The sequence below is a fragment of the Myotis myotis genome, unplaced genomic scaffold, assembly GCF_014108235.1.
Source record: "Myotis myotis isolate mMyoMyo1 unplaced genomic scaffold, mMyoMyo1.p scaffold_m19_p_9, whole genome shotgun sequence".
Classification (NCBI taxonomy): domain Eukaryota; kingdom Metazoa; phylum Chordata; class Mammalia; order Chiroptera; family Vespertilionidae; genus Myotis; species Myotis myotis.
In genome coordinates, this window is record NW_023416401.1 from 58,649,074 (window position 1) to 58,665,083 (window position 16,010).

The 16,010-nt window shown below is 45.5% G+C and overlaps 1 protein-coding gene and 1 pseudogene across 1 annotated transcript in view; both read left to right on the forward strand.

Annotated features, from left to right (window-relative positions):
- Window positions 1–16,010, forward strand: part of LOC118663539 (ER degradation-enhancing alpha-mannosidase-like protein 2) — a 99,363-nt gene that overhangs the window by 45,574 nt on the left and 37,779 nt on the right. The gene's annotated exons all lie outside the window — the stretch shown is intronic.
- On the forward strand, window positions 7,395–10,891 carry LOC118663317 (annotated as a pseudogene).

The following is a 16,010-nucleotide window of genomic DNA, read 5'->3' on the forward strand; positions in this document are numbered from 1 at the left end:
CCCCATCAAGCCCCGCTAGGGTAGGGGCGCAGTTTCAGGTCCCCTGGTCCAGCGCCAGGCAGGGGGCACAGGCTTAGGGCCCCCGTCAAGCCCTGCTGGGTGGGGGGTGCAGCCTCAGGTCCCCCAGCGAACTCTCAGGTCCCCTGGCCTGGTGCCAGGGCGGGGGGGGGGGGGGCATGGCCTGAGGTCCCCCTTCAAGCCCCGCTGGGTGGGGGCACAGCCTCAGGTCCTGCTGATAGCTTGTTACAGGAACCCTGCCTCCACTGTGGGTGCAGCCATCTTGTGATGGTGTGATGGAATGAGGGTCACCTCTTTATTATATAGGATATTATAAATATTTTATATGTGAAGAATTATTTCATGCTTGAAGAATTTTATTACATACATACATGTCCCCACCACCCAGCATAAGAAATGAAATATTATCATTGAAACCTCCTGTGTACTCCTCCTCAATTGCACATCTCTCCCCTCTATCATCAAAGTAACCACTAATCATAAATTGCTATTTTTCATCCCCTTACATTTCTATGTACTTATACTACACATATATATCTCTCTAAGCAATATATATTATTTTGCATATTTTGAATTTTCTATAAATGGTATTGAAGTGCACAAATTCCTATGTAACTTGCTTCACCTAACATATTAATAAAATTCATCCTTGTCATTATGTGTAGCTCCATTAATCTCCACTGCTTTATAGTATGCCTTTTTATAAGTATGTCACAATTCATTCATTCTCCTACTGTTAATCATCCAATTTTTCCCCCCGTTTTTTGCTATTACAAACAAGCATGTCAAACTCAAAGGCTAACATGGGCCAAACAAACAAGACTTAAGTTTATGTGAGCTGTAATAAAACAAAAGCTTCAATTTTCATAGAAACATAGGTTTATTTTGATAGAGATATGCTGAATACAAAGGGCTGAAATAAATGAGTACTCGTTAACAAATAATAGAAGATTTTGCCCTGGCTGGTTTGGCTCAGTGGAGAGAGCATCAGCCTGTGGACTAAAGGGTCCGGGTTCGATTCCAGGTTCGATTCCGGTCAGGGGCACATGCCTGGTTTGCGGGCTTGATCCCCAGTGGGATGTGCAGGAGGCAGCCAGTCAGTGATTCTCTCTCATCATTGATGTTTCTGTCTCTCTCTCCCTCTCCCTTTCTCTCTGAAATCAACAAAGATATCTGTATATAAAATCTCTCTCTATATATATATATATATAAAAGGCTAATATGCAAAGTGTCCCCGCAGGAGTTCAACTGGGAGACTGGGAGTTCTATCGCTCACTATGATGTGTGCTGACCTCCACTAGAGATCGAGCCTGCAACCCAGACATGTGCCCTTGACCGGAATTGAACCTGGGACCTTTCAATTCACAGGCCGACACTCTATCTACTGAGCCAGACCGGCTAGGGCTTAAATATTTTTTCTTGAACATTAACTTACCAGACACTGAATAACTGCACAAATTAATAAGCATAATGCAGGTATGTGGTTTTTTTTGTTCTCTGAAAGTGAAATATTTCCTGTTGTGCACACCAAACAAGTCAGTCAAAGACTAATGATGTGGCAATTGGCTGCTAAAATATTTGCTGCTAGTATTAGTGGAGAGAAATGGTGCACAGTAAGGCATGTAAGGGAAATGAACGCAACACGATTATAGCAATCAGTCATTAGCGAATGTTGTAGTTTGTTATTAATAATTATATATAACAAGATATTATAAAAATTAAGTCGCAAAATTTTTATTAAAACCTTTCTTACATACCATTATATAGGCTGGGCCACAAAAATATTGGTTGTGGGCTGCATGCAGCCCGCAGGCCACGAGTTTGACATGCTTGCTGTACATGTTTTCTTGTGTATTTGTGGGAGAATCTTCTGTAGGTACAAACTTGGAAGTGGAATAGCTGAGTCATGGGGTATCTGCATCTTCAAGTTTACTAGATATTGCCAAACTATTTTACAAAATGTTTAGGCCAATTTACATTCCCAGTAGCGCACATGCATGGCCTTGCTCCAAACCCTTGCCAACTCTTGGTATTGTCAGATGGCTAGGTGCAAAATGGCACTTCATTTTGGTTTTGCTGATTCCTAGTTTGTGCATCTTTTTGCTTTGCCTTTTTTCTTCCTTGAGTGCTTGAAAGGTGCTTTGGGACAGAGGGTGAAAAAGTATATGATTGAACCAATTTGAAATTCAGTGTTGTGAATCTTTGATCTATGCAGGTAGGGCCTGGTTAACTGGGGTTAAATAGGGGCCACACCACCATCCACAGGGCTAGTTACAGAGAAGTCTTTTCCATCAGCTAAGATCTGTTATGGTCAGAGGTGGCAACAGCAACCTCTTGCACATTTTAATTTCTTAATACAAGTTATTGTTATTCCATGTCCTAAGGGGGAGATGATCTCTGAAGGGACCACCCTTCTGAGTTGTTATCCCAGGCACCCTCTCATACTCCAGTGCCCTGAAAGTCAAATAGCAGAGACAACAATTATTATTATAGTTAACATTTATCATGTGCTGTGACAGTGTTAAGCTCTTTCCATAAATAATCTCACTTTTCCATATGCCAGCCCTGTGAGATGGGTTTCATTAACATCCTTTTTAAAAATATATATATATTTTATTGATTTTTTTACAGAGAGGAAGGGAGAGGGATAGAGAGTTAGGAACATCAATGAGAGAGAAACATCGATCAGCTGCCTCCTGCACACTCCCCACTGGGGATGTGCCCGCAACCAAGGTACATGCCCTTGACTGGAATCGAACCTGGGAACCTTGAGTCCACAGGCCGACGCTCTATCCATTGAGCCAAACCGGTCAGGGCAACATCCTTTTTACTAATAAAGATACTGAAGCGCTGCAAGAGTAAATGACTTACCTAAGGCTACACAGCAAAAGCTATAATTTGAGCCCATGTGTCTCTGATGCCAAAGTTTGTAATTTTAATCACTGCCGGAAACCGGTCCATCCTTGCTGCTTGACACAGTCGCTGCAGGGAAGAAACATCCGCATAGCATATGTTTCAGGGGACCTGGCGTATATGACATACTGTTCTTAATATGTTTGCTCCCCTTCTTAGCACTATGTGTTCTAACCAGGGACACCTCCCCGAGAAAGGTTGTTTCCCCAGGTGGGGATGTTTCCCTGGAGTTAAGGATTAATGGGACTAAGGAAGGGAATAAATCAGTAAAACCCCCTAGTGTTACAGAAATACCATGTAGTACTTATGAAGAACTTAGACTAAGACTGTTGGCAATAAATTTGGGACTTGCTAGGCCCACATCCCCAGGGGTATACCCACCAGAGAAAGTACCAAAGCCTATGAAAACCCGCCGACCCAGGGCAGTCCCAAGGAAGACCACTAGCAAGGCTAAAAGGACATAACCTTTACTTGGGCTGCAGAATAGGATAATCTCCTTCAGTTACTTCCTTGTAGCTTAACAGTAGAGCAGTAGAGTAGTGACCTTGGAATGGAGATAACAAACTAGCCCTAACCTTTGGACTAGAATGGATAGGATTAAAATCAACAGAGCTAGATAGAGATAAGATTTTTAGCAAAGGTCAGATAAGAAACTATAAATATAAAACAAGGAACTGTAGAAGGTCAAGGGAAGACCCAAAACATACCATGATATAGAGGCATGCTTATAGAATTGAGTAGTATAAAATACAGCTGTAACAGGACAATAAAAGAGAACCTGGCTATGCTGATCATCTGAACGCTGTCTCCGTGCCCTTCATTCTTCACTGACTCCATCCACACCTTTGGGAACCCCTGGACCACTGGGGCTGGACCCTGGCAAATCACCACGTAGTATCTCAAAAATTTGGGGGGAGCACACAATCCATTAATATATTTTTGAATACATACATCGAACATGCTTGAATATTTATGTTATGCATAATATAAAACATGCCCAAAATTCATGCTAGTCCTTTCTCAATTCCTCTGGGGCAGAGAGCACAGGATCATTTTTTCCATGTTACAGATGAGGTCATTAAAGCCCAGAAAGTTTAAGTAACTTGCCTAACTCAGAGAGGAAGGGGGTATGGGATTGGGTACAGGGAGAGTGAAGAGAGTACTGGGGATAGGGAAGCTGGTGAGAAGGGTCAACTTGAAGGGTGTCCCCCTTTCTTCTTCTATCCTCAGGGTTGGGGATAGGGAAGAGAAGAGAAATGCTGCAATTGGAGCCGGAGCCTGTGCTCCACCTTGGAGGGGCAGATATCCACAGAGCAGAGTGGGAACAGGGCCAGCAGCTGAGATTTGACAGAGAGCTAAAGAATGAAGGTCCCACTGAGCAAAGGGAAGGAAGCAAGTGGTGGCATTTCCCACACCAGAGAGCAATGCTGGGGGAAGATAAGGGAGACAGGAAGCTGAGCAGGGCCAGTGGCTCGCAGCACCAGTGAGTGAGGAGAGAGGCCTTTTTGGGGAGCCAAGCTGAGCCAGGGACTGGCAATGGGCCCAGGTGAACTTCAGAGAACCAGCCCGCTCCCTCTCCTGCTGGCTAGTGAAGATATACAGTTTAACCAAGCAGGGCCCAACTCAGATACCAACAAAGTGTAGTCCACAGCTCACCTCCCCCTTAGGATGTGGAATAACAATAACGCGTATTGAGAATTTACAATGTGCAGGCCACAGTATTACGTAAGCAGAGTGCATGTGTTTTATTCTCACTTGTGCCCTATGGAAAGTATGAAAAACAGCCATTATTCCCATGTTACAGATGAGGACACAGAGGCACAGAACAGTGAACTGACCCAACTAGTAAATAACAGTTGGGTCTCAAACCCAGGTGAGTGGACTCCAAAATATGCTTTCTTAATTCTTAGACCATCTTTTGAGGATAGATGAGATGACTCATACAAAGTGACGGAACACAGTACACATTTGGTGTGTGAGAGAGATAAGAAAGGAATTTGGCTTTGGGGCAGCAAACAGAACTGATCCTGCAGCAGGAAGAATGGAGGGTAGACACGAAGTACAAGTTTAATCTTACTCAAGATTTTCCCCTGTGGACACTAACACAACCCAAGTGAAGAAACTTGACAAGAAGCCTCATAAAGTCGGGATGATTCCAGCTCTTGCCTGCCCAGCACATAGTGGGAGCCTGGTACTCCAGACTTGACTTCTGCCTATCTTTCCAGACTTATCTTCTCATGTACTGCAGTCTCAGCCAATTCTCTTCCTCCTGGTTTCCTGAGCACAGAGCACATAAATGTTATCTCTTCACTTTATTTATCTTGTTTTTAGGCATGGCACACAGAGGTTCCTAATTTAAGAAGTTCCCAATTTTATCAGTCTTTTCCATTAGTTCATGCTTTTTGTACCTTGTTGTGGATGAAAGGGGCCACATGCTAACCTGACAAGCTCAGGGAAGGCCGGCATGGCAGTCTTGCAAATTCAGAGACCTACAGTAACCACAAAAGATGGTCTGAAATTAAACTGTAACTAAAAGCAGTTAAGGTGGGTAGTTTCATCCTAGGCCGGTATCTTCACCGACGAGGTCAACCTTTACCTTTACTTTAGCCTGCCTTTTTGTATCTATGATAATATATCCTTGAAATGTCTGGGTAAGTTGTAACTTCCCTTTTTCAGGACCCCTTGGGACACAATCTAATGTGTCTGGTGCCAGGACAGACATCACAAATTCCTCCATTGTTATTGTTATCACTAGAGGCCCAGTGCATGAATTTATGCACCAGTGGGGTCCCTCGGCCTGGCCTGCACCCTCTCACAATCCGGGACCCCTTGGGGGATGTCGGAGAGCTGGTTTTGGCTCGATCCTCACAGGCCAGGCTGAGGGACCCCACCGGTGCAGGAATCTGTGCACTGGGCCTCTAGTATGCATATAAGATCTTTGGTTAATCTCTTCCTGCCCTCCCCCCTCCCCCCTTCCTTCTTAGATTCATCAGTCTGTCCCATGTTTCCATGCCTGTGGTTTCCACTCCTGCATTGAGCATCTGCTCGCTGGTGGTCAGTGAGCATCATAGCTACTGGATGGTCGGCTGGTCAGCCAGTTGGCCGGTTGCTTGCTTAGGCTTTTATATATATAGATGTTAATTGTTGACTGTTCACTATCCTGCACCCACCTAAGTATGTGCCTATCATTTTACTTTTTATCCAATCCCAGAGTTTCCCCCAACCCTTTGCTTTCTCCTACCTCTCTAATCTATCACCAGTGGATTTCATGTAACGTACCTACATCCCCTCCTTTGATTGCAATGTATAAAATTAGATGAAAAACTGCCATTCTCTGGAGCATTATCCCTATCCATTGAGATACTGCTTCTGGGCAATTGTCGACAGTTTGGCTCAAATAAACTCACAAAAATTCTTTACAGGTTTGAATGTTTTTACGTTAACATTGTTTAAGAAATCTCTCTCTACCCTGGGATCCCTCTGCAACCATGTGTTGTAGATTGGCTTTCCCTTAATCACATCAAAGTTCATAGTATTCAAGGCCCGCTCAGTGTCAGTGGCTGGAAGCTGACTAGGTGTAACCCATGGAGCGACAAGAAGACATTCTCCTACTTATCTTCAAAAGCTTTATAGTTTTGTCTTTCACCTTTAAGTGTATGGTGTGAGGTAGAGGTCATGATTAGTTTCTCTTACGTGGATATCCAGTTGTCCCAGCACTGCTTATGGAAAGTCTGCTCCTCTTTCATGATCTCAGTGGCATCTCTGACTTACAGTGAACGTGTTTATTCTGCTTCAATGGCCTGGTTGTCCCTCCCTGCACCAATGCCACGTTATCGCAGTTAGTATCTATATAATAAAAGCCTAAGTGACCTTTACGGCGTAACGACCAGAATGACCAGTGGCTATGACGCGCACTGAGCAGGCAGGAAGGTGAGCAGTTAGGGGTGATCAGGCAGGTGAGTGGTTAGGGGTTATCAGACAGGCAGGCAAGTGAGCGCTTAGGAGCGAGCAGTCCCAGACTACAAGAGGGCACAGGCCAGGCTGAGGCCACCTGCTCTTCTCCCCCCCCAACCCCCTGCTCCAGTGCATGATTTCATGCACCAGACCTATAGTAGGTATATAATTCATCTTCAAATCTTACAGATCAAGTCTTCCCACTTTGTTCTTCAAGCATGTCTTGGCTGGCTCTCTCCACTTGGGGTTGCCGCAGCCTCTGCTACTTTGGCTCAGTAGCCTAAAGAGGAAAAAGATAAAAAAAATAAAAGAAAGAATGAAAGAGAAAAAGAGAGAGAGAGAGAAAAGGAAGGAAGGAAGGAAGGAAGGAAGGAAGGAAGGAAGGAAGGAAGGAAGGAAGGAAGGAAGGAGGAAGGGAGGAGGGAAGGGAGGAGGGAAGGGAGGAAAGAAAAGAAGAAAACAAAGAAAAGAAAAGGAGAGAGAGAGAGAGAATCCTCCTCGGAGAACCCATGGGAAAGTCACTTTTGCAGCCTGCCGGAGCCTGCGGCAGCCACCGCCCACCCCGGGCGTCCCGCCTGTCTGTGGTCCCCATCATCTGTGGTGAGCCGCGCCTGTCCACGTGACTCTGCCCGCCCCGCCCCGCGCTGCCCTCCCCGCGGCCACGTGTCCGGCCCCGCTCTTGGCTGCCCTGCGTGGAGGTGGCTGCGCCGTGGCCCAGGCTGGCCGAGCCGGCACCCATTAATATTTTGTGTCCGTCTTCACTGGCTGCTGTCATCTTAAGCCGCCAAAAGCCTGTATTTGAAGAGAAACCTGTGTCCTGAAGGCCGCGTGGGCAATGTTTGGTTGGCTCTTTAAGGTTGTTTGTAATTTAGAAGGAAGTCCCCATTTTCATACATTTGTTTTGGAAATTTGGCGCTTCAGACCAGGACAGCTGAAAATTACAAACTCCCGCGGGGGGGGGGGGCCATATTGTCTCTGCGAGGATCTTGTCTGTGGCCCTGCAGCCTGGAGCCAGCTGTGCCGAACTCCGAACTCTGAGTGCCCTCCTGCTGCCGAGCCTGCGCCAACTTCTGTGGGCCAGCGCGGCCCACCTCCGAGAAGATCCCCTTTGTGGTCCTGTAAGAAGTCCTCCTGGCGGGCGTTGGGGTGGTGGGGGCTGGGGAGATGAACGCTGCCGCCACAGCTACTCCCTGCCCTCCCTGTACGTGGCTGCCTGCGCTCAGAGGTCACCCAGGCTGTATGCACAGTTCAGCCCTGCGGGCCCTGTGCTGTCCATCCAGGTCTGCCGCCCCCAGGGTTACACCTACCTCAGCTTCCAGCCACTGACGCTGAGCATCCACGTCAGCTTCCAGCCTCTGATGCTGAGCGGGCCTTGAATACTATGAACTTGGATGTGGTTATGGGAAAGCCAGTCCGCAACATAAGGGATTCCTCTTAGAAAAAATCTGGTGTGGGAAAGATCTGCATCAAGAACTTGGACAAATTGATAGATGGCAAGGCACTTTGTGGTACTTTTTCTGCTTTTGGACATTGTTAAGGTGAACTACCCTGAATCTCTCCTGCTTGGACATGCTTTCTGAAATAAGCCTTTTCCCCTAGCTTGGGGCAGAAGGCCTGCATCTGCAGAAGCAAGATAAGAATCCTCTCTGCCTGACTGACCAGTGCAATCTCCTCCCTTGACTGACTGGTGCCCTCCCTTTGAAAGGGCGAGGGCTACACCCTCCATCTTACCTTGGCCATGTGCTTGGCAAAGGCTTCTTCCCGGAAGCCCAAGCCTCTGCTAGCCACACCCAGGATTTCTTTAAACTAACCAATGACAATCAAGGGACATACGTGCCATAAATATGACCACATCCTGTGTAACAAGACCCGACTTGCACCTGGCCAATCGGCAGGGCCCACAGTCATCTCTCCTTCCCTCACTCCACCCCCCCTATTAAAACCCCTTTTTCCCACGGGGCTGCCACTCTCGTTTCGCCGTTGCGTCGGTGGAGGCTGGGAGCCAGACCCGGGTCTGTAATCCTATCTAATAAAAGAGAAACATGGTAATTGGCGTATGACCAATACCCTTCCCATTGGCTAATCAGGGCGATATGCAAATTAACTGCCAGCCAACATGGCGGCCGGCAGCCAGGCAGCTTAAACAGAACATGAGGCTTGCTTGCTTCAGTGACGGAGGACTGCAACGTTCCCCGCCTGCCTTGCCGGCCTCTGAGCCTGCAGTTTGAAACATAGTTACAAATATAGAAGCTAAACAAAACCCCAGAAACGAGCTTTCAGTGAGCTGGTATCTCAGAGCTGGAGTTGATACAGAGTTTCGATTACAGAGCCTAAACAAACCAGATACTTGCTTTCAGCAGCAGAAGCCTCAGAGCTGGAGCCAGGCTAAAGCTGGCCCAGAATTAAAAAAAAAAGAAAAAAAGAAGCGGTTGGGAGCTTCAGTCCCAGCCTGAAAACAGCCCTCAGCCCCTCACCCAGACTGGCTAGGCACCCCAGTGGGGACCCCCACCCTGAAGGGTGTGTGACCAGCTGCAAACAGCCATCATCCCCTCACCCAGGCTGGCCAGGCACCCCAGTGGGGACCCCAACCCTGATCCAGGACACCCTTCAGGGCAAACCAGCCAGCCCCACCCATGCACCAGGCCTCTATTCTATATAGTAAAAGGGTAATATGCCTCCCAGCACCAGGATCAGCGGAGCCGAGAGGCCTCCCGGCACCGGGATCAGCATGACAGGGGGCGGTGCCCAAACCCCTGATCGGCCCTACCCTGAGCGTGACTGAGGGTGGCATCGCAACCTCCCAATCCGCCCTGCTCTGTGCATGACAGGGAGCGGCGCCCCAACTCCCCAATCAGCCCTGCTCTGAGCCCGACCAGGGGCTGCACCTAGGGATTAGGCCTGCCCTCTGCCACCCGGGAGCAGGCCTAAGCCAGCAGGTCGTTATCTCCCAAGGGGTCCCGGACTGCGAGAGGGCACAGGCCAGGCTGAGGGACCACCCCCCCTTCCCCCCGAGTGCACAAATTTTTGTGCACCAGGCCTCTAGTAATAATAATAACAGACTCTCTGCTTTTGCATCGGACTTGGTTGGCTCCCTGGTGGTCTATTGGGGATCTTGAAATCTGGGCCTAACACCTTCCACTTGACCAACTTGCGCACTCACAGCCTGACCCTACCAGGCATACTTTTACCCTATATAAGAGAACCTAGCCATCCCCTTGCGGCTGACACCCACGCACTGGTCTCAGACCCGCTGTGAGAGTGGGCAATGAAATTGCTTAAACTCTCACGTCTCTTGGCCTGGCTCCTTTCAGAGCGGACCTAACAAAAACATTCTGTCCTACAAGGTGATGTGTGATGAGAATGGCTTATGAGAAGGGTTATGCCTTTGTTCGCTTTGAGACCCAAGAGGCTGCAGACAAAGCCATCAACAAGATGAACGGCATGCGCCCAATGACTGCCCAAGTGTTTGTGGGCAGATGCAAGTCTGGAAAAGAGCAGGAAGCCGAGCTCGAAGCCAAAGCCAAGTTCACCAATGTGTATATCAAAAACTTTGGGGAAGGAGTGGATGAAGAGAGTATGAAAGAGCTGTTCAGCCAGTTTGGTAAGACCCTAAGTGTCTAGGTGATGAGATCCCAGTGGGAAATCCAAAGGCTTTGTGAATTACAAAAAACATGAGGATGCCAAAAAGGCTGTAGAAGAAATGAATGGAAAAGAAATAAGTGGGAAAGTCATTTCTGTAGGCTGTGCACAGAAGACAGTGGAACAGCAGGCTGAGTTAAAATGGAAATTTGAACAGCTGAAGCAAGAGAGAATTAGTCGATATCAGGGGGTGAATCTCTATATTAAGAACTTGGATGACACCATTGGCGATGAGAAGTTAAGGAAAGAGTTTTCTCCTTTCGGATCCATCACCAGTGCTAAGGTAATGCTGGAGGATGGGAGAAGCAAAGGGTTTGGCTCTGTCTGCTTCTCATCTCCTGAGGAGACAACCAAAGCAGTCACTTAGATTTTCCATATTTAATTTGTTAATGTGGCAAATGCATTAAGTTTCTAGTGTTAAGCTCACTGTGGAGATAAAACAACTTCTTATGAGTTATTACATATATTTTACTCTTCTGCTGTTTTTCTCTAGACCTCTCCAAATCCTTCCCACTCCTTCAAAGCCCTGCTTAGATACCACCTCCTTCTGAAAGCCTTCCCTGATGCGCCCAACTAGAAGTGACCTCTCACTGTTTTCACAAAACCAATATAAAATTTTGTCTCCCATGGTAGCTACATTGTCATATTCTATCCCCGTATCTTCTCTTCTGGACAATAAACTCCTTCAGGGCATCGTTGTGCTGTCTACTCAGCCCACTCCCTCCTCCCAGGCCCCAGAGTAGAAGTGGTATAGGCCAGGGCCATGGGCTCTGGGGTAAAGCTGTCCCAGTTCACATCTCAGCTCTGCCACATGCTAGTTGTGGGTTTAGAGCATGCCACTTGGCCTCTCTGAGCCCATCAGACCAGACTATGAGACTATCTGTGGTCACTTCTTGATTCTATACTTTTGCCTGAATATACCCAGGATGGCTAAGTTTCTCTAGGCAGATGTGGCCACAGATCCAAGTTCACTTGGAACATGAGCATTATAATACATGTTCTGGGGCTCTGACCAAGGAATCAGTGCTCTAAATGTTTACATAAACTGTGGTCAGGGGAAATGAAAGCATTTCTACAAAGCAGTAGAGGGGAAGTTTCCCATGGATAAACTAGTTATTTCTTGGCAGTCCCAAAATATGTAGCATGCAGACTTGGCTCTGGGAGTTGGGGGAATCCACTTGAACCGCACGATCCCCAGATGCTACAAAAGGAATTCTCAGATATTTCCCTGCTGAAAGTAGTGAAGAGTACTCAGTTAAAGGGGAACTACTAGCAAAGTGCCTTGGCTTCCAGCTTCAGTGAATTCAACTTTCTGCTCTGACTTTCTAGCGAAAAAGAAGGGGATATTGAATGTAGAATCATGAGAAGGTAAAGCTAGAAGGCATTGCAGAAGTCAGATTTCCACCTCTTTTAAATTCTGTATTTGACTTTTATTCACACTTGTCATTAATTTCATCAATGCAGTCGTTATAGATTGGGTCCAAATCTTGGCTCTACCACTTATTCTGATTGAGATGCTGGTTATTACTAAGCCTCCCTTCAGTTTTTAAACTCTGGGCTTCAATTTTTTAAATCTGTAAAATGCTGTCTCATAAGGTTTTGGAAAGGATTAATGGCATTAATATATGTAAAGTACTAAGAAGAGTGCCTAGAACAGGGGTGGGAAACCTCTGGCACGCGTGCCAAACATGGCACGCCAGTAACTTTTGCTGGCGCGCGAAACCTTCTCTTATAATCTTCCAATTACAATTTTTTTCTTAATATCGACTTTTTTATTTTTCCGATAAATTCAGTGTAGGTGCATCTTAGATAAATAAATAACTTTACATAACAAGTTATCTTAAAGACCATAGACATGGATTGACGAAAGAGGGGAAGAGCAATTTCAATAGTGTCGAAAACGAACTATTGAGGACTTGGAATGCCATTCCAGAAATTTTTTTCTGTTTAAAACACTTGGCAACAGCGTTACACTCCATGTTTTCATCCATATACGCTTGTGAATCTTTGTTCTCAGTGATGAATTTTGTTAAGTCTCATAATAGGAGTAGCCTGATGGATGAAAGTAGTAGCTCATGCATATCTCTGAAGGTCACGAAATAGAAACCTGATGTAAAATCTCTGTCATCAGTGATGCAGCAGCAAAAGTCCCACTGATAATATCAAACGGAGTCATAAAGTTTTCTGTCGGACTATCAGTGTACATGTATACATTAAAAAATAAATGTATTTTTCATCATCATATACTGTGTTTTTGTCGCTCGAATGAATTTTATTATTTCTTCAAGGTTCTTCACATACGTACACCTTAAGAGATATCAAGTAGGCGTAACATGTTCTTAAAAAATTAGGGTTGGCACGCAGAAGAATTTTGAGTCAGAGATTTTGCTGCTTTTGGCACGCACTCACAAAAAGGTTGCCCACCCCTGGCCTAGAACATAGTAAGTGCTATATAAATGCTTGCTATTATTGATACATTTTGGCCATTTTCTTATTAGCATTATTGATATGATTCATTTGGAAATAGTCAAATTTCACTTGTAATGTTTTCCGACCATTTTGTTCCGCTTTATGATTGTTTCTAGAGGAAAATTTCTGCAGTGAATGTATGTTGAATTCTGTTTTCTGATTTTATTTTGCAATAATTCTGTTAATATTTTCCTTGTGCTGAGAGATAGTTCCATGCTCTCATTTTCCAGATATGGAAACTGAAGCCTCCAAAAGGAAAGTGACTCCTAAAATCACACAGAGAAAGTGGCTAAACCTATACTAGAACCTAGGGCTTCTGACCACTAGTCCAAGTCTTGTTCCACTCAGCAGAGTCCAAGTTTATTGACCTTGGATATTGATACAATCTGTGCATCCTCCAAACCGTATTGACCCATAGGAAGGCTTGAACACTCTGATTCCAAGTATTCACCAATAGAAGTCTTTCTATCAGAATTTCAAACACTTCCAAGGAAAAGACTGTGGCTTGATTACTTTGGAATCTTTGCTGTGTGTTCAGCACTATGTGTCAAATTCTGAGGGCAGGATTTATTGCCCATAAAACCTTGGATTTCTAGTGGCAGATGCTCAGTAAATAGAAGTAATAAATGCACCCCCCCCCCATTTTTTAAAAAGAATAAATGGGCAGGGAAGAGAATATTTATCAAGAACTTAATATGTGCCAGTCACAGTACTGAGAATTTTGACTACTGTCCCATTTAATCCCCAGAAAACTTTTATGTTATTGTCAATTTCTACATCTCAAATCAGGAAATTAAGGTGTAGAGAGGCAATTGACGCTGAGTCTCTTCATAAGTAAATGTTCAAGTTTGACTCTTCTCTGGTGGACTACAACCTTCTAGAATCCTATATAGTAAACAGAGTGAGAGGTGAAGTCAGGAAGAAAGAGTCCTAATGCTTTCCAGAGGGTAAAACAGTATTTTTTTCTCATGAGGTAACTATGAAACGAACCACATAAACTGTGAAAATGTACGTCATGGTTGTATTTGTTCTGTGAAGTTTGAAAAGTGCATATTTTCATCAAGCTAGAAAAAGAAAAATAATGAGTATTTCAATCTTGCACATAAAAAGAGACCTGTCATTACCAAGCAACCTGGCTCCACTCTCCCAGCAAAAATCTTATCCATACTAGAGTTTTGAATGGGAGACAAAAAGACAAGCTAAGGACTCATATGGAGAACCATTAGACCCAGGTGAGTTTCACAGCAGGGAAAGGCCCAGACCTGAAACCTGTGCTAGGCTGAACAATGGCTCCCTAAAGATAACTAGGTCCTAATCCCTAGACACTGTGATTGTTACCTTATTTGGAAAAGGGGTCTTTCCAGAGGTGATTAAGGATCTTGAGGAGAGATTGTCCTATATTATCCACGTGGGCCCCAAATGCAATCACAGGTGTCCTTATAAGAGAGCGGCAGAGGGAGATGTGACACCCATACCCACAGAGGAGAAGGTGGACATTGGAGTGATGCACCCTGAACAGGCCAGGGGATGCCAGCAGCATTTCCTTCTCCAGGAGGAGCTGGAGAGGCCGGGCCAGATTCTCCCCTGGAGCCTCCAAAGGGAGTGTGGCCCTGCCAGCTTCTAGAATGTGGCCAGTGAAACAGATTTTAGACTTCTGGCCTCCAAAACTATGAAAAAATAAATTTCTGTTGTTTTAAGCCACCAAGTTTGTGGTAATTTGTTACAGTAGCACAGGAGACTAATATAGTACCCTATGTTACCCAAGTCTCAGTTTCCCATCCATTTGGCACCTTCAAGAAGTTTCCAACGGCCCTGGTGAGGTTGAAATGGCCCCGGTGAGGTTGAGACGGCCCCCATGAGGCTGAAATGGCTCCAGTGAAGTTGAAACGTCCCCCTGTGAGGTTGGAACGGCCCCAATGAGGCTGAAACGGCCCCAGTGAGGTTGAGATGGCCCCTGTGAGGCTAGGACGGCCCCTGTGAGGCTGGGACGGCTCCTGTGAGGTTGAAACGGCCCCTGTGAGGCTGCGACAGCCCCTGGGAAGCCAAGAAAAAAACCCACATGATCTCACTCATTTATGGATAATAAAGACCATTATAAACTGATGAACAAAGATAGATGCAAAGGCAGAACAGCATTGAACAAACTGTCAAACTACAGTGGGAAGCCTGGGGAGGGTTGGGGTGGGGTAAGAGATCAACTGAAGGACTTGTATGCATGCATATAAGAATAACCAATGGACACAAGACACCGGGGGGTAGGGGAGGACAGGGAGATGTCAAGGGGGGGAGGGGACATGTGTAATACTCTTTGTAATACTTTAAGAAATAAAACAAAATTTTTTTTAAAAAAGAAGAGTTTCCAGCCCTAACCGGTTTGGCTCAGTGGATAGAGCGTCAGCCTATGGACTCAAGGGTCCCAGGTTTGATTCTGGTCAAGGGCATGTACCTTGGTTGCGGGCACATCCCCAGAAGGGAGTGTGCAGGAGGCAGCTGATCCATGTTTCTCTCTCATCGATGTTTCTAACTCTCTATCCCTCTCCCTTCCCCTCTGTAAAAAAATCAATAAAATATATTTTAAAAAAAAGAGTTTCCAAAAACACCCTAATATTTTTTTAGTACCTATTCTGCCAGGCACTATGACAAACACTACACATGCAATAGCTTACTGACTAAATCCTCATAATACCATTAGGTAGATAATAGTATTATTCCTATTTATTACAAATAGGAATGAGCCTCCGAAGAAAAACTGGTGGGGCCACACTCCTAATAGGTGATGGAGCTATTATTCTTTGTAATGTACCCCGCAAATCACACAAGGACGCCTCAAGAAGTCGAATTAAGGAGTCACATTTATTTCGAAGCTGGGACTATGAGGGGGCTATGCTCTCCAAATCTCGTAGTGCTAAGATGGCCGAAACACCAGATTTATATAGGCAAAAATCACAAAGGTATTGATTACATCTCGGGCTTTGGAATGAGGAACCTGGTTTGCAAAAAAGCAGTTTGTTACAGAA